Here is a 20393-nt window from a genome sequence, read left to right on the forward strand (position 1 = left end):
GCATCAGCCGTTACATTCTCTACGCCTTTAATATGGCGTATATCCAAAGAGTAACTCTGAAGAAACAAACACAATCTCATCAACCTTTGATTAGGGTTTTGCAAGGAGTGTAGAAAAACTAAAGGATTGTGATCCGTATAGACCACTAGACGTCCCTCTGATGACCCAACATACACTTCAAAATGCTGTAGGGCCCAAATCAAAGCAAGTGCTTCCTTCTCAATCACTGAATAATTAAGCGGAGAAGAATCCAACCGGGCGATCAATATCATCAGGAGACGCTTGTAACAAGACAGATCCAGCACCCACATTACTAGCATCAACCTGTAATTTAAACGCTCGATCGAAACACGGAGCTGCCAATACGGGAGCCTCTGTAAGAAGCATTTTTACCCGATCAAATGCCTGTTGACACCGTGGTGTCCAGCAAAAATCTACTCCTCCCCGTAGCAAATTTGTCAGAGGCACCGCAGCGGCAGAAAAATTTCTGCAAAAACAACGATAAAATCATACCATGCCAAGAAATCGCATTAGCTCTTTTTTTTGTAGTGGGAGTAGGATACTTATCTATTGCCTCTACCTTTGCGCGAACAGGACATACTTGGCCTTGCCCAACCACCTTTCCCAAATAGGTAACTGTGGCTTTGGCAAATTCACATTTTGACAAGTTAACAGTTAAATTGGCTGAGACAAATCGATCAAATCGTGCTCTAATATGGGCCAAGTGTTCCTCCCAGGTTTGACTAAAAACAACAACGTCATCCAAATATACCCCGCAGCCACTCAAACCAGATATTACGAAATTCATTAAACGTTGAAACGTAGCGGGAGCGTTACGCAATCCGAAACTCATGACATTATAGGAAAATAACCCTGAAGGTGTAATAAAAGCAGAAATCTCTCGGGCTCTAGCTGTTAAAGGTACCTGCCAGTAACCTTTTAAAAGATCAAATTTGCTCACAAATCTAGCACTTCCCACTTGATCGACACAATCCTCAATTCGAGGTAGTGGGTAAGAATCTGGCTTCGTTATGGCATTTACCTTTCGGTAGTCCGTACAGAATCTAAACGAGCCATCAGATTTACTCACTAACAAAGATGGCGAATCCCAACTAGAAAAAGAAGAGTCAACAATGTCATTTTCCAACATGTACTTGATTTCAGCATCCAAATGTTTTTTCTTATTCGCCGATACTCTATAATAACGCTGACGAATTGGAGTTGCATCTCCCACATCAATGTCATGCTCTATTAAATCTGTACAAGTAGGAGTATCAGAAAACAACGCAACATATTCCGTAGTTAAATTAAGCAAATCAGTACGCTGTACATTTGTTAGATGATCAAGCCGAGAGTGGAGAGAACTCAATGCCTGCGAATTTTTAAGACGAGCCTGAAGAACACAATCTCCTGGATAGATTTCATCTTCCCCAACCACCGGAGATGTTGTCATTGGTGTCACCAATTCAACAGGGTCATTAACAGCTAAACCTGCAAGCATAACAGGTTTAATAGGCACACCAACTTTGTCTTCATTTGTCAAAAGGTCAGCGGAGTCCCTACAAGCATAAAAAGGCTTTAACAAGTTTACGTGACACAATCTCGTCTTTTTTTTTTCGATCGGGCGTATCAATCAGATAATTTAGATCAGAAAGCTGCCGAGCAACAGTATATGGTCCAACAAACCTAGCCTGAAACGGTGATCCAACAACGGGCAATAACACTAATACCTGGTCACCTGGCTGAAACGAACGCAACTCTGTTCGACGATCAAAAAGTTGTTTCATTCGACCTTGAGATTTGTGCAAAGATGACTTTGCCAATTTGTTCACCTCATAAATTCGTCTATGAAAATCACTGACATATGACAAAACATTTCTCGGCGGATCCGACTTTTCCCAGTCAGCAGATAAAACAGCCAACGGACTTCGTACATCATGTCCAAAAACAAGGTCGTTCGGACTGAACCCAGTACTCTCTTGCACAGCTTCCCGAGCTGCCATCATTAACCAAGGTAGACCAGTTTCCCAGTCCTTACCCATATGTACACAATAAGACCTCAAAAGAGATTTTAATATTTGATGAAATCTCTCGATTGCTCCCTGACTCTGGGCGTGATAAGCACTGGAGAGATTATGCTGAATATGAAGTTGTTTCAACACTTGACCAAACAAATTAGAAGTAAAATTACTTCCCTGATCAGATTGAATAATTCGTGGTATTCCAAATACTGAAATAAACTGTGTAAGTGCCTTTAAAACTAACTTTGTGGTTATCGAACGTAAAGGATAAGCAGCAGGATATCTAGATACTTGGCACATGATTGTAAGCAAGTATTCACTGCCTGCTTTTGACCTAGGCAATGGGCCGACACAATCTATAATGAGATGCTCAAACGGTTTACCAATAGCTGGAATTGGATAAAGTGGAGCAGGTTTCAAGGATTGATTTGGTTTCCCAGTAAGCTGGCATGTATGACAAGATTTAATGTATTTAGACACCTCACGTTTTAATTTTGGCCAAAAAAAAAACGTCCCAGAAGTAACTTGTATGTTTTTTTCACTCCCATGTGGCCAGACATATCATGTGCAGTCTGTAATACTGACTGCCGGAGAGACTGTGGAATCACAATTTGTACCAAAGGGTCACCAATCGCAAACTCTCCCTGTGGCACCCATTTCCGAACGAGCAACCCCTCATCCAGATAATACCCAGATGAAAGATTTTCAATGGTGTCATATGAGACAACTCGGTCAAACAGTTCAACAAGAGATGTCAGTTTTTTGTTTTTCAATCAATTCATCACGTGACACTGACAAAATTAAAGGGATTTCCAAAGATTTACTCACCACCTTCTCAGTTCCAAGTTTTACCTCATCTTGTGATTTACTCATTGATCGTGTCATCACACAAGAAGGTAACACATTAGGCGGACAGGTCAAATTCTCATCACCATCTGATTTCAAGATCATCGGACCTGGTGTAACAACAAGATGTGGTGAATTATTCTTCCAGACACGATCACCTGCTAAGTCATTGCCCAGAATTACATCTACTCCTTCCACAGGCAAGCAGGAACAAACAGCCACTTCCACTTCTCCCTGGACCATCAGAGATTGCAAAATAACTTTATGAAGTGGCACAGACATAACATTCAGTCCAATGCCCTTGATCAGCACATTACTCCCAGTATAGGAAGCAGCTGAAAAAGGCAGCGCAGACTCTAAGACAAACGTTTCTGCTGATCCTGTATCGCTTAGAATATTTACTGGTACGGTTTGCGTGGAATTTACCGATCTAACAGACCCTTTTGTGATGAAAGGAGCAAAACGCTGAAACACATGGCGAGCAATTTTCCTGCACATACATTCAATCAGTCACAGCTAACGCCACAGGTTTTATAGGGGAGTAAGATTTAGATTTCACTTTTGAATTGTCAGTTTTTGCTTTCAATAACAGGCATTCATTCTTCCAATGACCATACTCACGACAATAATTACACATATTTGCGTTGTCATTTTCAGTAGATCTATACAACTGGTCGTTGGGTGATTCATGCAAAAACCTGGAAAATTTATTCGAACTTTGCCACGGTTCTTTTTTAACATGTTCTTTGCCCGATCGGTAACCGAAACCAGTTTTATGAGACAAAGAAAATTCATCAGCCATGACAGCTGCCTCATACGCAGTGTCAGGTTTACGCTCAGTAATGTAGGTTGAAATACGATCTGGAATGGAAATCTTGAATTGTTCAAGCACCATTAATTCTCTTAGATCGTCCAGTGTTTTTACCTCAGAAGCTACACACCAGCGATTAAAACAGACCGAAATATCGTGTACAAAATCAACATATGTCTGATTCTCACTTTTCTTCCCGGACCTAAATCTCTGTCTGTACGCCTCTGGAACTAATTCATAAGCCCTCAATACTGCTGCGTTTACTGCTTGATAATCCGTAGAATCTACCAGATTAAGGGAAGAATAGGCTTCTTGGGCTCTACCCATGAATACAGACTGCAGCATTAGCATTCGCTCTTTATCTGGCCAATCTTTTGCATCAGCCACCCGTTCAAAGAGTAAAAAAAAAAAACACTCAATCTCTCTTTCATCAAACTTAGGCATCAACTTCATATTTCTTACAGTGTCAAACTCGCACGAACTTGAGTCACGTTTTAACTCTCCTGTCAAAGGAAGCTTACCATCGCGTATTAAATCTAAACGATAACGTTCGAGTTCAAGTTGTTGCCGCTGTAATTCAATTTTAGAAAGTTCAATGCGATTTTGCTCCTCTAATAACTTTTCTTTCATGTCTGTTTGAATTAACAGCAATTGCTTTTGTTGTTCAAATGTTAAATGAGACTCTGTTGATGTAGCACCGACAAAAGTTAACGAGTCTTCTGATGATTTTAGAATACCACGTTCTATTAACTCTGTCTTTACCAAGGTTTTAACCTGATCTTTTACACGTTTATCTTGATTCATTAAATTAATTGCATAGTGTTCTGCAAGTTCTAATAGTTGATCTCTAGTCAACTCATTTAACAAGCTTTCGGATGGCGCGCTAACAAATTTCTGAACGTTTGAAGTCATTATGACAATAAATGGCTACTAAATGTACACACAAAAAAAAACATACATATAGGCTATATATTTTTGGAGACAGAAATTGCATGGAATAAGCAGTTCCCTCTAACTAATATCAAAACTACCTAATCTCATCCCTAATCTTCATATAGTTACTTGCAGCAGGTTTTTACACACTATAAACCAGTGCTTGCAATAGCAACCGATTTACGAGTCACTATTACAAACACGGACGTGTTCCCGAGACAAATGCTCCAACTGCTTTCACCGCACAAAAATAACAAACAAAAATAAAAAAACAGGATATCCTGTTAAGGATATCCCTCTAAACCTACCCAGGGAAAATACTATTCCAAAAAAACTCTTCAAATATAAAAACAGTAGCCAATAGGCCTACTTACCAAAAACTCCCGAAAAGCAGCCAAACCAACCACCACAAACCCTCCACAATATTTGCTTAACGAATTAATCATCAATTTAACGAAATTAACTATTTTAACAAATGATAAATATTGCAAATATATCACACTAAACGAAATCGCGAACGAACGAGCAAAAAATATCTCTTATGAACAAATCTTTAACTAATACTAACCGAATAACACAAACGATCTACAAATTAATTCATATCAAATATCAATTGGCTGGACGAGCCCCCATATTTGTCATGACCGGCTCATAGCCGTGACAAATAAGTAAAGGATTTAGGTTGGTTTGGATGCATGAGTATTTATTAACATAAAAATAAAAGGTTTTAAAAATCATAATCAAACAGAACAGAACCAGGAGCAGGAGCAGGAGCAGGAGCAGACAAGGCTACAACGGCTCCCAAGTCGGGAGCTCTCCGAAGCGCCGCTCACAATCTTCAAGCCTAAGCTTATATACAGGTGGTGTAATCAATAATCATCCTCCTGATGACCGAGCACAGGTGTAGATCATTCTCCTGATGAAACTGCAGGCCAAACACACCAGACGACAACAGCAGGAAGAGAGACTCGTCACATAATATGTAAGCAGCATGTATGTACATGATTGTGTTTTTGAGAAAAAAAATGTTATATTAAATGTTAGTGAAAAACTAAAAATGTTAAAACACTTGAATAAGGCAATAAAACACAAAGAACAATGGTTCCCGGGATTTTTGAGAACTGGAGCTTGTAGCCTAGAATTTTTCTTTCTAAATTATGTGAAAATCATCTTGTTTACTCACTTACAGATTTTGGTAAAGGTCATATGCGAGTAGGCGTCAACTATCATGAATATCATTGTGATTTACACCTGAGAAGACAAAGACCTGCATAATGAGCTGCATAATGAGCCATTCAGTCAGGTGTCACTGAGAGGGAGGAATTACAAGAAAGAATGTGAGGACAAAATAAAAGTATATAATTTTATGTTTGTAGTTTATTTAGAATATATTTAATAATCCCACAACATAATTTAATATCCACTTGGGGGAGCAGTTAAACAGTTTATTAGAAACAATCAAAGCTGACTTTCAAACAAAATTTTTTTGCATCATTACTCCAGTCACACAATCATTTTAACAATCTCATTTTCTACAAAAACATTTATTGTTGTTATTATTGTTATTAATGTTTAAAGGGCTGAGAATATTTTTTCCAGTTTTTAGGGGGGGGGGGTTGAAAGAACAGCATTGTTTGTTACATTTGGAAAAGTTACATTTATTCATTACATTTATATTATTTACATCAAGCTTTTAAAAATGTATAGTATTGTATATTGTTATTGAAACTTCATAATATTTCACTTGATTACACATTTATTCAGGAATTATAGTTTGGAAAGATAATGTCGCATTAGAAGATAATGAAGGGAGACGTGAAAAACGGACATTGCGTTGTTTTCATATGGATTACTTTATATTCATATTACCCCAATTTTACAGTCTCTGCACTGGCTACCTATTAAGCTCCGTATCAGTTACAAATTATCATTACTTACCTATAAGGGCCTAAATGGTTTAGCTCCTGCGTACCTAACTAGCCTTATACCACGTTACACTCCATCACGCTCCCTAAGGTCACAAAACGATGGACTTTTGGTAGTTCCTAGGATAGCAAAGTCCACTAAAGGAGGTAGAGCTTTTTCACATTTGGCTCCCAAACTCTGGAATAGCCTTCCTGATAATGTTCGGGGTTCAGACACACTCTCTCTGTTTAAATCTAGATTAAAAACGCATCTCTTTCGCCAACCATTCGAATTATGTATCTCTTAAATTGTGACTGCAGTTGTATCTGATCAAATGCGCATTCTTATTCTTCAGCCTGGGTTAAACTAATTCATTTTACTTTGTTGGAACAGCTGCTATGCTAATGATGTCTCTATTTGTTTCTATGTTTTGCCACGGGGGTTTACACAAGCTCCAGTCTCGATCCAGAACACCTGAGAAGAGATGATGGTCACCCCCCAGAGGACCCCAGATTATGCTAACCCAGAATCAACAACAGAACTAACAAATATTGCTACAAGTGTGACTGCATCATATAATAATTTCTGTTAATAGTGTTCATCGTCTGGCTGACTATGTCTTGTTTTAATTTTTTCAGAAAAATCCTGTCGTATGTGCACAAACTGACAGTCACCACTTATAAGCTACTACTAAATATTGTAGAAACTTAATTTTCTGTAAAGTTGCTTTGTAACGATTGGTATTGTAAAAAACGCTATACAAATAAACTTGAATTTAATTTATCACATAATATCTGTTTTCGGCAGCATCTTTATCTTTATTTTATAAGTGCACAAAGTTCTGTTGTTATAATGTATGTATACAAAAAAATTAGACCCTTTACAGATTCGATTGATGTATTGCTCTCATCTGTACGATCAAAACTGAAAGTGTAATTTAAGTTACTTTCGGGGTTATCATGAGAAAATGACTCATAACGCGTATATGCGTTAATCGACTCCAGACGGTTAAACAAACCCAAAACAAAATAAGGAAAAAGAAAAAAACAACTAACTTTAAATCATACAATTCAACATTTAAAATGTGTGTGGGAGGGGCTATAATAATAATAATGCATTTTATTTCATGGCGCCTTTCAGAACACCCAAGGTCACCTTACAAGCAATATACAGGAAAATTCATAAGACAAAACACACAAAAACAAACAAACAGCATATAAATATAAAGTGCATTTAAGTCTCAATAAAACATGTTATAAAAAGATATGTCTAAAATCACTTAAAGATCTGGCACCCATAGTAGTAAGTCAAATGCAAGGTACCACAAGAGAAATTGAAGATGAAGATCTAAGTTCACGTGAAGGAGTGTAAACCTGGAGAATTTGAGTAAGGAATTGTGGTGCAAAATTATGAAGTGCCTTATAAGTGAGTAGCAAGATTTTGAATTCAACTCTATATTTTATTGGAAGCCAGTGCAATTGCAGAATAACCGGAGAAATGTGATCAGTAATAAGGTGTTCTAGAGAGAACACGAGCTGCAGAATTCTGAACCAGTTGAAGCTTATGCAGCAATTTGGAGGGAACACCTGTGAGAAGAGTATTGCGTGAGTCTATCCGTGAGGTGACTATTGCATGAATGAGAACTGCAGTATTATTATTTGAAAGAAAGGGATGGAGACGATTAATATTGTGCAAATGGGAGTATACTATCTGTGTGATATTATTAATTTGAGCTATAAAAGATAGTGTGCTATCCATGAGACCAAAATTTTTAACCTGAGATGAAGGGCAGATTGCAGTATTGTCAATGTGTAAAGAGAAACAATTAGATTTATACACAACAGATCTAGTGCCAACAAGCAGAGCCTCAGTTGTATTGCCATTTACCTTCAAGAAGTTTGCTGAAAGCCAATCTTTAATTTCAGCTAAACAGCTCGACAAAGATGGCGGAGGAAAAGAACCAGTGGGTTTGGCAGACAGATAAAGTTGGGTGTCATCCACATAACAGTGAAAATTAAAACCATATTTCGTTAAAATATAACCAATAGGGAGAATATATATAATGAAAAGAAGTGGGCCAAAAACAGAACCCTGAGGAACACCAGTAGTGACTGTACTGTAGATATTCTTGAACTAAAACCTTTGAATACGCTGACTGCGTCCAGATAGATATGACCTAAACCAAGACAGAGCAGTGCCAGTAATACCAATGAAAACTAACCTGTCAAGAATTATGTTGTTATGTGTGACAGTATCAAAGGCAGCGCTCAAGTTAAGAAGGACAAGTATAGTTAAAAGCCCAGAGTCAGCTACCAACAGTAAATCATTAGTTTATTCTGACAAGAGCAGTCTCAGTGCTGTGGTGGGGATGAAAACCAGATTGGAATTGTTCATACAAGTTATTATTGGACAGATGTTCATGAATTTGAATTGCAATACACTTTTCAACTACCTAAGAGATAAATGGTAAATTTGAAATTGGACGAAAATTTTCTAAATTAAATGGATCACCCCTTGGTTTCTTAAGTATGGGTGTAATAATAGCAGATTTAAAAGATGGAGATACAAAACCAAAACCAAGTGAAGCATGAACAATTTTAGTAATCAACGGCAAAAGGGCTGGTAAGCATAAGCTTTTATTAAAGGAGTTGGTAGAGGGTCTAACTGACAAGTCGAAGATTTAGATTTACCTATCAGTCCCACTATCTCTGAAATAGTTGGTAGTGTAAAGTTAGAGAAAACAGAATGGGGAGGTGTGTGAGTGCTAGACTGACAGGAGTCATTGTGAAGAGTACCAGTAAGTAATTGCAGATGTACATTTTCAACCTTAGATGTTTAAAAAAAAAAGTAAAAAATGTGATCACATAAGTCAGTGGAATACATATCAGATAGCAAAGAATCAGGTGGTTTCAGAATATTGTTTACCACCAAGAAAAGAGACCTATAGTTCCCATAGCTAGCTCTAATTACATTGGAGTAGTAATCGGATTTAGCTTTAGTCATTACATTTTTATAATTTTGAATATGTTCAACATACATTTCTTTATGAACCGTAAGGCCAGACCTGACGCACACCCGCTCTAACCTACGGCCTTTAGTTTTAAGTTCACGCAGTTCAGGTGTAAACCAAGGAGCTGAATGTACAAATGAAACAGTTCAAGTTTTCACAGGTGCGAATTAGTTTAAATTCATGTTCAGTTCATCATTGTAATATTTTACCAGTTCATCAACAGTAGAGAAATCAGATTTACTGGAGAAGATGAGAAGTTCACACAGGTTTACCTTAAAAATAGCCAGTTTGCTACAAAACACCAGAAAGTGATCTGATATGGATAGATCATAAACAGTAAATTGTTGTATACCAAAGCAATCCAAACATGATAAAAATTTGCTTGTAAATGCATTACTGACATGTGACATATGACTGTTAAAATCACCCAGAAGGATAAAATTTGAAGATATGTAACATAGATAAGTCAAGAGTTCAGATAGTTCAGTTAAAAAGGCATTATTGCTCTTGGGAGGGTGGTAGATAATTATGAGGATGGTAGGGATCGCACCATTCCTACCATCCCTACAATCACACCATCTAGGCGTAGAAAGAAAAAACCAGTACACAGTAAAGGAACAAGGCTCCTGTTTATTACATGCCCTGCATTTCCTCAGTCCACTCTCGGGCCACAATTCATAGGCAAACAGAAACTGCAACGCTTGGATGACGCAGGTGGTGCACAGTCACCCAGAAATGGTAACGTTTAGATGACGCACATCCGGGTGGCACACGTTCAACCCTTTTATACCATACTTAAGAAGCCTTTCTCCGATTTACTTATTAACTAGTGTTTAACCCCTTATGTAGTCAATGCATACTGCCACATGTAGTTACAAGCCGAGGTCTTTATACGTTACTGCCGCGTTACATTACTGACAGAATGCAATACTTTACAATCTAGAGATAGAAAAAAGGAGGTATCACACACTGTCAAGTCAAGTGCCAGTGGATTAGAGACATTCTCCCGCGGGACCCGACGCAACAGAGTGCATCGCGTGGGACAAGACTTGATAGGTGAATGCAGAAACTTGTGTGTGTGCGGGATTCGGGAGAATAAAATGATTCACGGGACTCCAGTAAAATATAAATATCTAATATAAATATAAATATCTATAAATATCTAAACATAAAATATCTAAAACAAATAAATTGTTATTAATCAATTGCACAAAAGCAACATGAACAAATATATATTATATAAACGATTAACAGGCGCAAGTGTATGTAGAGTTTCTATTTTGACTATAACATGTGTTTGCAGCGTTGAGCAATGCAGTGCTGAAATTTGCATGCTCACGTTTCCTCTCATTATAACACACGAATTGTAGACATGATGAAATATTAATTATGCATACATTTATTGTGTTACAACAGAGATTTGTGAGATTGCGATGAACTGAGATTATAAATGCAGTGCTCTTTGCTTGCATTCTGCCAAACCATGCAGGCAGGCAGCGGCTTGCTTTAGTTAAAAATAACAGTGTTCTGTGAATGTGTCAAGGCGCAGAGACGGTGCGGTGGAAGAAACAGGGTCCAAATGCAGGGAAGCACTTTTAATAAACAAACAAAAAGGCCAACAAGGCAAAACAAAACAATATCGGGAACGATTCCAGCTCAAACAAGACAGCACGCATACACCTCGGAATACCAGTAAGGTCTGTGTGCTGGAGGGGGACCTGGGGACTGAGGCAGAGTCGGCGGGATGGGGACCCAGGGCAGAACCAGTGGCCACCACAGTGGTGTGTGTGTAGCTGCCACCCTGTGAAAACCTGAAACGAGCCCCACCAGCTCTGAAGGATAACGAGCAGGCTCCGCTGCCTTGGAAAGGCCAGAAGGGAGCCCCGTTGCCTCGGGGGAATCGCGAGCGGCCACTGCCACCTCAGGGGCATCATCAGCGGGCTCCACCGCTATGTGAAGGCTGGAAGTGAGCCCCGCCGCCTCACAGTGAACATCAGCGGGCTCCATCGCTATGTGAAGGCCGGAAGCGAGCCCCGTCGCCTCACAGTGAACCTCAGTGGGCTCCGCCACTATGTGAAGGCCTGAAACAAGCCCCACCGCCTCGCTGGGAACATCAGCGTGCTCCGCCGCTCTGTGAAGGCCGGAAGCGAGCCTCGCCACCTTGCAGGGATCATCAGCGGGTTCAGCCTCTCTGTGAAGGCCAGAAGCGAGCCCCGCTGCTTCGCAGGGATCATCAGCAACTCAGCCGCTTCATGAAAGCTGGAAGCAAGCCCTGCCGCCTCGCAGGGAACATCAGCGGGGCACAGTGACTTGAAGGGCTTGGAATATCAGATCACAGATGCACATACAAGATCAACGATGAACAAACTGCCAGACAGAGTGGTGAGAGTATGGTGTATAAATAGGCAAAGACAATGGGTACCAGGTGTGTGTGAGTGGGTGAACCAGGTGTGTAGAGTGAAGGTGAATGAGTCCGGGAGATGGTGAAGTGGCACCCTCTGGTGGTGAGAGGGAGGAACACCGGGTCCGGACTCATGACAGAATGTTGACGCTTTAATAACAAATATTTATCGGGAGTGTGTATGCTGAGATTTCATAAATTTCATAGAGAAAAAAAGTGATTTAACTTTTAATGTAACTAATTACATTTGAAAAAGTAGTCAGAACAGTAAAGTGATTCCTTTTAAAAGAAATAATCAGTAATTTGATTACATTTTCAGAGTAACTTGCCCAACACCGCATGAAAGTAGTTTAATTCTCGCTTTGATATGAACTGATACAGGCTACAGCGCACTCCAGCGCCTTTGTGCATGCAATAGTAGGGCACGTCTGAAAGGTCTCCCATTTGATGTGGTTGTAAAGACATTCTGTGGCTGAATGCACTTCTTGACAAGATCTAAAGAGACGGAAGCTGTAGTTGTGAGTAGGGTGGCCAAACCTAGCTCCACCCCACAATAAAATTATTTTTTATGTGTTAACTGAAAAAATGTATCCCCTGTGTTGCTCATTTTGACAGCATTAATATATATACATATAAATACATTTTTATACATTCATATATATTTCGTTTTTTATTCATTTTTTTATGGTTTGTTTTTGGTTAGGCAGGAAATTAACGGAAATAGAGCGTTAAAGTTCGGTTTGTAGAACATTCCCATAACGTTATTATAATGTTCCCAGATCTTATTTGTTGGTATGTAAAACATTATTCTAATGTTATTGTAACTTTCCCAGACCGTTCATTTTTTATTTTTATAACATTATTCTAACATTCTCCTAACATTATAACATTTAACATCTTTACTCCAGTATGATTATACCGCTGTATGTCAGTAATCATCCAGCACACATGACCCAGAATAGTATAAGTGGCATGGAAATGGACGCCTAATCAGTATTATAAAAATCTTGTTTAATAAAAATAATCTGATCATATCAGCTATCATATGTAAGATTAAATAAGATTAAATCTGTCCATTATTGGGTACCTAGATTTTATTTTTTCCGCACCAAAATAAAATTGGCTTTATTCAATGTATGGTTTATAAAAACTGACATTTATTCACAGATATTAAAAAATAAAAAGAAATTACTTGACTTGAAGAAGGATATCAATACATGCATTTCTTACCACTGAAGTGGGATATTCCTCTTTTGATCCAAAAACAAAAGCTTTTCTCTTAACATCATGTTCTCTTCAGTTAGGCCTGTCAAATCCCTCGAAAATCATATTTAATGTCATAACTATATTAATTTTAAGTAATTATTCAATGGGGGGGGGGCAGCTAAAATCTTGCCTAGGGCATCAAATTGGTCAGGGCCAGACCTGCCTCTAGAGAGTTTTACATTTTCTTATTAATTTTTCATATTAATTTGGTCTTAGTTAGAGGTCGACCGATATATCGGGCCGATATTTGTCATTTTTAAATATATCGGCATTGGCCGATATCCGTGTTTAGTAGCGCCGATTTAAAGTTAGGCACGTCGGCGGGCAGCCCCGTGTTATTGGTGCGGTGGAAAGTGCTGCTGCTGCCACTGCATGTGAAGCACCCCAAGCCAAAACTTTTGGAAGATTCAACAGCTGTCCTGGGAGATAAAGGTAGTCAGAGAATTTCACTCTGTAAATGGGGTGGAGAAGTTGGCAGCTCTAACAAACACTGCAGTGTGACGTTACCAAAGTAAACTGTCTCTGACGTTACTCCGCCGCTCACAGACAGCAGCGTGCTCGGAGAGACAGTTGTCCTGGAGCTGCCCAGAACGGTGAATGACATTTGTTCGGAAGCATGGTTTGATGCAGACAATAACCAGTTTTCCATCCAACTCATTTGTATTTAGGGATGTCAATATTCGATAATTTCCATGATCGATCGTCGTTTAAATTAATGATCAATTAATTACTTTAATGCTGCAAAATGCGTCTGCAGCGGTATTATTATTATGTGCAAAAGCCACTTGGAAAAAAAGCTTTCTCACCCGAATTAAAGGGGTTTTAGTCTGAATAAAATGCTAGTAGCAGGACTGTAAAATGAATAGATGTGATTATGATCATTTGATAAAATGAAGAGAGCGCGCCATACGTTGGAGATCATTTTACTTTGTTGACTGTTTCCCGTCAAGGAAGACCGCTGAATGCGCCTCTTTAAATGGTTTTGTGGTGCTCGTTGTTGTATTTTAAAATGCAACTGCAATGTTTTCAAATGACACACTATATTAGTGGTGCAACGGATCATCATTGATCCGTGATCCGTTCGGATCAATATCCGCGGATTGATTTATGAAAAAAAAAGTTGCGCATGTTCAGTCCACACTCAGTGGTCATGGCGAGCGGAGGAACGGAGGAGCTTGAATGGCCGCTTCATTTTGGATTCCCTGTCAGATATAATGATGAGGAAAGAGGTTAGAGTGAAATTGTGAGTGGTATTGTGCCAGATCTTTATGAACAGGAGAAGAAAACAGTTGTGGATGAACTATCCCGAGCATCCTCTGTTGCGCTCACGACAGAAGGGTGGACGTCCAGGGGACGGAGAGCTCTGTGACGATAACTGCTCACTTCATCACAGCACACTGGAAGATGAGAAGTCGGGCTATTATGTTAAAAAGAAGATATAATGTGCACTTTAAGTTGATTTCATATATTTTAATTTAATAATTAAATGTTAATAAAAAAAGACAAAACGTATGTTTATTTGTCTTGGCTTTTTTTTTTTTTTGCTGATCCGAAAAATGATCCGATCCATACGAGGACGAGCGAGCGCGGGTTTGACTAGATGTATTTGGAGGTTATTGCTCACGTCTCGTTCTGCACATATCCAAATGTTTCCATATTCGCAATGTATCTGAATGTTAAACTATAATATTTTTTATTTATTTAATGTAAACTAGACAAAGATGATAAAGATCATCCTCTTCACATGAGCAAAAACGTCCTTGGCATAACAGCAGAGTGGACCGGTATAGTACGGTCTATTTAAACTGACCAGTGTAACCTTTTCAATGTTTGGTTGACTGTACTTTATTTTAATAATGAACAAACTGCGATGTAAGTTTGAAATTAGAATGCACTTTAGATGTTCTGTGTCATTTATACCAAACACAAATGTTGCTTGTTGCTAGTGTGTTTGCAGCATACTGTTATTTATTTTTTATATTTTTATTTTTTTATATTTTTCAGATTTTTATTTTTAAAATTGTATTTATTTAAATGTATATTTAAGTTTACATTTATGTTCCAACAAACTTGAAAATTTCTACTTGATAAATGCTCTAAAACTTTTATGTAAATGATTGACTTTTATTTATATATATATATATATTACCGGTTTTATGTATTTAATACTTGGTCAGTTTATTGATTTTGTTTGGTTAACTTTGGATACATTTTTTATTTTAATACCGTGCAGTGCACAAAATTAAGATTCGAGAGATGGTTCAAGTCAGTGCTCAATAAATGATGATAAGTTTAGAAATGTTGTGCATCCACTTATTATTAGTGTGACATTTTTGCATGCAAATGAAGGGGAAAACTTCAATATATTGGCCATAAAAATCGGCAGCACATATCGGCCATCGGCTGACCCTGACCTCTAAACATCGGCATCGGCTATAGAAAAACCCATATCGGTCGATCTCTAGTCTTAGTCAATCATTCATAATAATCATATAATTTTTTTATTCCATTTAATCATATAATTATTTAAACTTTATAATAATTTCATTGTGTAACGAGGAGTCAGAGACATTCAGATCCATGTGCAATGTCTATTGAGACAATGTAGAAGTACCAGGCAGGGTTCAGGCAGCAAATATCAAGATCGTTTACCAGGCTTAAATCAGGGCAGGCGGAAGACAAAGCAGAAGGTCAGCAGGGCAGGCGGCAGAAGATCGGTAGAATCAGAAAAGTCCAAGGTAATACACAGATAAGCAGGCAGGGTTAAACACTCAGAAATGCTAGGCAGGCTAAACAAGAGTTTGGCTTCAGTTTATATAGGGCGTGGAAGGAGGAACACCTGGTGGTGATTATTCCGAGGCATGGGGCATATGGTTAATGCAGTCCATGAAGATGTTAATACTCAGGTGAAGGTGCCCATCGGAGGCCATCGGAGAGAGCTACAGAGGCCTGGTTCGTAACATAGCCCCCTCCCTGGGAGTGGCTCCCGAAGTGAGCATGATCTCAAGGTCTTCAACGGGGTATGGGAGCTGGTTGGTCGTGGTGGTCTCTGTGATATTCCGAAGTAAGATTGGGGTCTAGAATGTCCTGTGAGTTAACCCACGATCGTTCCTCCAGACCGTATCCCTCCCAGTCAATGAGATATTGGAGGACCCTGCCTCGGCGTCGTGAGTCGAGGATAGCTCGCACCTGATAGGCTTCCTTGCTATCGATGATCATGGGAGGGGTACTCTCCTCGGTGACCTCCTAATCCCTCTCTCATCCAGGACCACCAGCGGGCTTGAGCAGGGAGATATGAAAGGTGGGTGAGATATTATAACTGACAGGTAATGCTAAACGATATGAGACTGATGTTATTTCTCTGATGATTTTGTAGGGGCCCGTTTACCTCGGACACAAGCCAAGTACACATTAGAAGGGAGTGAGGCCGGTGGCTGGCTTTTGAAGAAAAATGAAGAAAAAGCATATTTTTGAAGAAAAAGCATATCCTGGAAGACATCATTAATGAGGGCCTGGAACACAGAAGGACTGTTGGCAAGCCCGAATGGCATAACCCGATACTCATAGCGAAAAAAGGAATGGAAAGAAACTTTTCCACCTGTCGTAGCGAGCCGGAGAGCAAAGGCACACGGGGTAGCGTGGCCGAGCGGTCCACGGCGCTAGATTAAGGCTCCAGTCTCTTCGGGGGCGTGGGTTTGAATCCCACCACTGCCAGTACATCTTTTTGGAAGACTGCTGTGGCTGCGCAAAGTGATGCTGCATGAATGTTCAAATTCAGCCGCTTTTACATTCCTTGCTTTTTAGCCAAGTCGGTGCTGAAAGCCTGTCACGTCCTCTGCTCCTTTCTTACAGATGCACCGTGTTGAAGCAGGGACACCAATAGTTTACAATCACAGTGAAGTTACTTCAAAACAGGAAAATCACTTGAATAAAATAAAATAACATTGGAAAGCATTTAATAGGCAAAAGGATGGAAACAGCCAGTTTTACTCATTGAAAAGGGCTTAGTGTGGTAGCGTTGCCTCAATTTCCGGAAGGTGGAAGGCGAAAAAAGGAATGGAAAGAAACTTTTCCACCGGCCGTAGCGAGCCGGAGAGCGCAAGCACACGGGGTAGCGTGGCAGAGCGGTCCAAGGCGCTAGAATAAGGCTCCAGTCTCTTCGGGGGCGTGGGTTCGATTCCCACCGCTGCCAGTACATCTTTTGGAAGACTGCTGTGGCTGCGCAAAGTGATGCTGCATGAACGTCCAAATTCAGCCGCTTTTACATTCCTTGCTTTTTTGCCAAGTCGGTGCTGAAAGCCTGTCACGGCCTCTGCTCCTTTCTTACAGATGCACCGTGTTGAAGCAGGGACACCAATAGTTTACAATCACAGTGAAGTTACTTCAAAACAGGAAAATCACTTGAATAAAATAAAATAACATTGGAAAGCATTTAATAGGCAAAAGGATGGAAACAGCCAGTTTTACTCATTGAAAAGGGCTTAGTGTGGTAGCGTTGCCTCTATTTCCGGAAGGTGGAAGGCGAAAAAAGGAACGGAAAGAAACTTTTCCACCGGCCGTAGCGAGCCGGAGAGCGCAAGCACACGGGGTAGCGTGGCCGAGCGGTCCAAGGCGCTAGATTAAGGCTCCAGTCTCTTCGGGGGCGTGGGTTCGATTCCCACCGCTGCCAGTACATCTTTTGGAAGACTGCTGTGGCTGCGCAAAGTGATGCTGCATGAACGTCCAAATTCAGCCGCTTTTACATTCCTTGCTTTTTTGCCAAGTCGGTGCTGAAAGTCTGTCACGGCCTCTGCTCCTTTCTTACAGATGCACCGTGTTGAAGCAGGGACACCAATAGTTTACAATCACAGTGAAGTTACTTCAAAACAGGAAAATCACTTGAATAAAATAACAGTGGAAAGCAATTAGTAGGCAAAAGGATGGAAACAGCCAGAGTTACTCATTGAAAAGGGCTTCGTGTGGTAGCGTTGCTTCTACTTCCGGAAGGTGGAAGGCGAAAAAAGGAATGGAAAGAAACTTTTCCACCGGTCGTAGCGAGCCGGAGAGCGTAGGTACACAGGGTATCGTGGCCGAGCGGTCCAAGGCGCTGGATTAAGGCTCCAGTCTCTTCTGGGGCGTGGGTTCGAATCCCACCGCTGCCAGTACATCTTTTTGGAAGACTGCTCTGGCTTCGCAAAGTGATGCTGCATGAACGTCCAAATTCAGCCGCTTTTACATTCCTTGCTTTTTAGCCAAGTCGGTGCTGAAAGCCTGTCACGGCCTCTGCTCCTTTCTTACAGATGCACCGTGTTGAAGCAGGGACACCAATAGTTTACAATCACTTGATTAAAATAACAGTGGAATAAAATAACAGTGGAAAGCAATTAGTAGGCAAAAGGATGGAAACAGCCAGTTTTACTCATTGAAAAGGGCTTAGTGTGGTAGCGTTGCCTCTATTTCCGGAAGGTGGAAGGCGAAAAAAGGAATGGAAAGAAACTTTTCCACCGGTCGTAGCAAGCCGGAGAGCGTAGGCACACAGGGTAGCGTGGCCGAGCGGTCCAAGGCGCTGGATTAAGGCTCCAGTCTCTTCGTGGATGCTGCAGTGACAATAAAATTGAGTTGAGTGAGTTGAGTCTGCAAACTGCATTTGCAGCTTTTGACTACTGAGTGGTAATTTAACCACGAGTTATCAAGCGAACAGATCAAAGCGCATTTTCACAAATAGCCATCAGCTTTACCTTGCTGATATGTTACATTTGACGGCTGCAGTCAGTGAAAAATGAACAAAAAATCTCTGTGGTTAAAATAAATCATATTCACAGAAGCAAATTTTGAACTTTTAGAAGTTACAGTGGTAACCTTCCTGATTTCTTATGTGTTTGCATGTTTGTCGCACTTTAATGTTTCAGATCATCAAACACATTTAAATATATATCAAAGATAACGCAAGTAAACACAACAAGCAGTTTTTAAAAGAAGTCTTTTATTATTAAGGGAAAACAAAATCAAAAACTACAGTGTGAAGGAAGTGTTTGCCCCCCTCATCAAACCTGGATTAAATTTCTCTAGCCACACCCAGGCCTGATAACCAGCCCTGATTACTAACTGATTAGTGATTACTGGCAATCAAGAAATCTCTTAAATATAACCTGCCTGACAAAGTTAAGTAGACCAAAAGATCCTCAAAAACTAGACATCATGCCAAGATCCAAAGACATTCAGAAACAAATGAGAAAAAGTAATTGAGATCTGTCAGTCTGGAAAAGGTTATAAAACCATTTCCAAAGCTTTGGGACTCCAGCGAACCACAGTGAGAGCCATTATTCACAAATGGCAAAAACATGGAACAGTGGCCAGGAGTGGCCGGCTGACCAAAATGACCCCAAGAGTGCAGCTACGACTCATCTAAGAGGTTACAAAAGACCCTACAACAACATTCGAAGAACTGCAGGCCTCACTTGCCTCAGTTAAGGTCAGTGTTCATGACTCCACCATAAGAGAGAGACTGGGCAAAAATGGTCTGCATGGCAGAGTTCCAAGACGAAAACCACTGCTGAGCAAAAAGAACAAAGGCTCGTCTCAGTTTTGCCAGAAAAAACACTCTGTGGACTGACAAGAAGGTGTGTGTCCCATTACGTCTGGCGTAAAAGTAACACTGCTTTTCAGAAAAAGAACATCATGAACATATGGTGGTGGTAGTGTGATGGTCTGGAGATGTGTTCTTGCTTCAGGACCTGGAAGACTTGCTGTGATAAAAGGAACCATGAATTCGGCTGTTTACCAAAAAATCGTGAAGAAGAATGTTTGGCCATCTGTTCGTGACCTCAAGCTGAAGCGAACTTCGGTTCTGTAGCAGGACAATGATCCAAAACACACCAGCAAGTCCACCTCTGAATGGATTAAGAAAAACTAAATGAAGACTTTGGAGTGGCCTAGTCAAAGTCCTGAACTGAATCCTATTGAGATGCTATGGCAATACCATAAAAACGCAGTTCATGCTCAAAAAAACCTCAAATTTGGCTGAATTACAACAATTTCTGCATAGAAGAGTGGATCAAAATTCTTCAACCGTGCTGTAACAGACTCTTTGCAAGTTATCGCAAATGCTTGATTGCAGATGTTAATGCTAAGGGTGGCCCAACCAGTTATTAGGTTTAGGGGGCAAACACTTTTTCACACAGGGACATGTAGTTTTGGATCTTGTTTTTCCTTAAAAAAACC

At 40.0% G+C, this 20393-nt stretch overlaps 2 non-coding genes across 2 annotated transcripts; both read left to right on the forward strand.

Moving 5' to 3' along the window:
* Positions 1–17780: 17780 nt before the first annotated feature.
* Positions 17781–17862, forward strand: trnal-aag (transfer RNA leucine (anticodon AAG)). The gene has a single exon. It is a non-coding gene; the product is annotated as a tRNA-Leu (tRNA).
* A 390-nt stretch (positions 17863–18252) lies between these two features.
* trnal-aag (transfer RNA leucine (anticodon AAG)) lies at positions 18253–18334 on the forward strand. The gene has a single exon. It is a non-coding gene; the product is annotated as a tRNA-Leu (tRNA).
* Positions 18335–20393: the final 2059 nt, after the last annotated feature.

The sequence above is a fragment of the Carassius carassius genome, chromosome 1 (genome assembly GCF_963082965.1).
Source record: "Carassius carassius chromosome 1, fCarCar2.1, whole genome shotgun sequence".
Classification (NCBI taxonomy): Eukaryota; Metazoa; Chordata; class Actinopteri; order Cypriniformes; family Cyprinidae; genus Carassius; species Carassius carassius.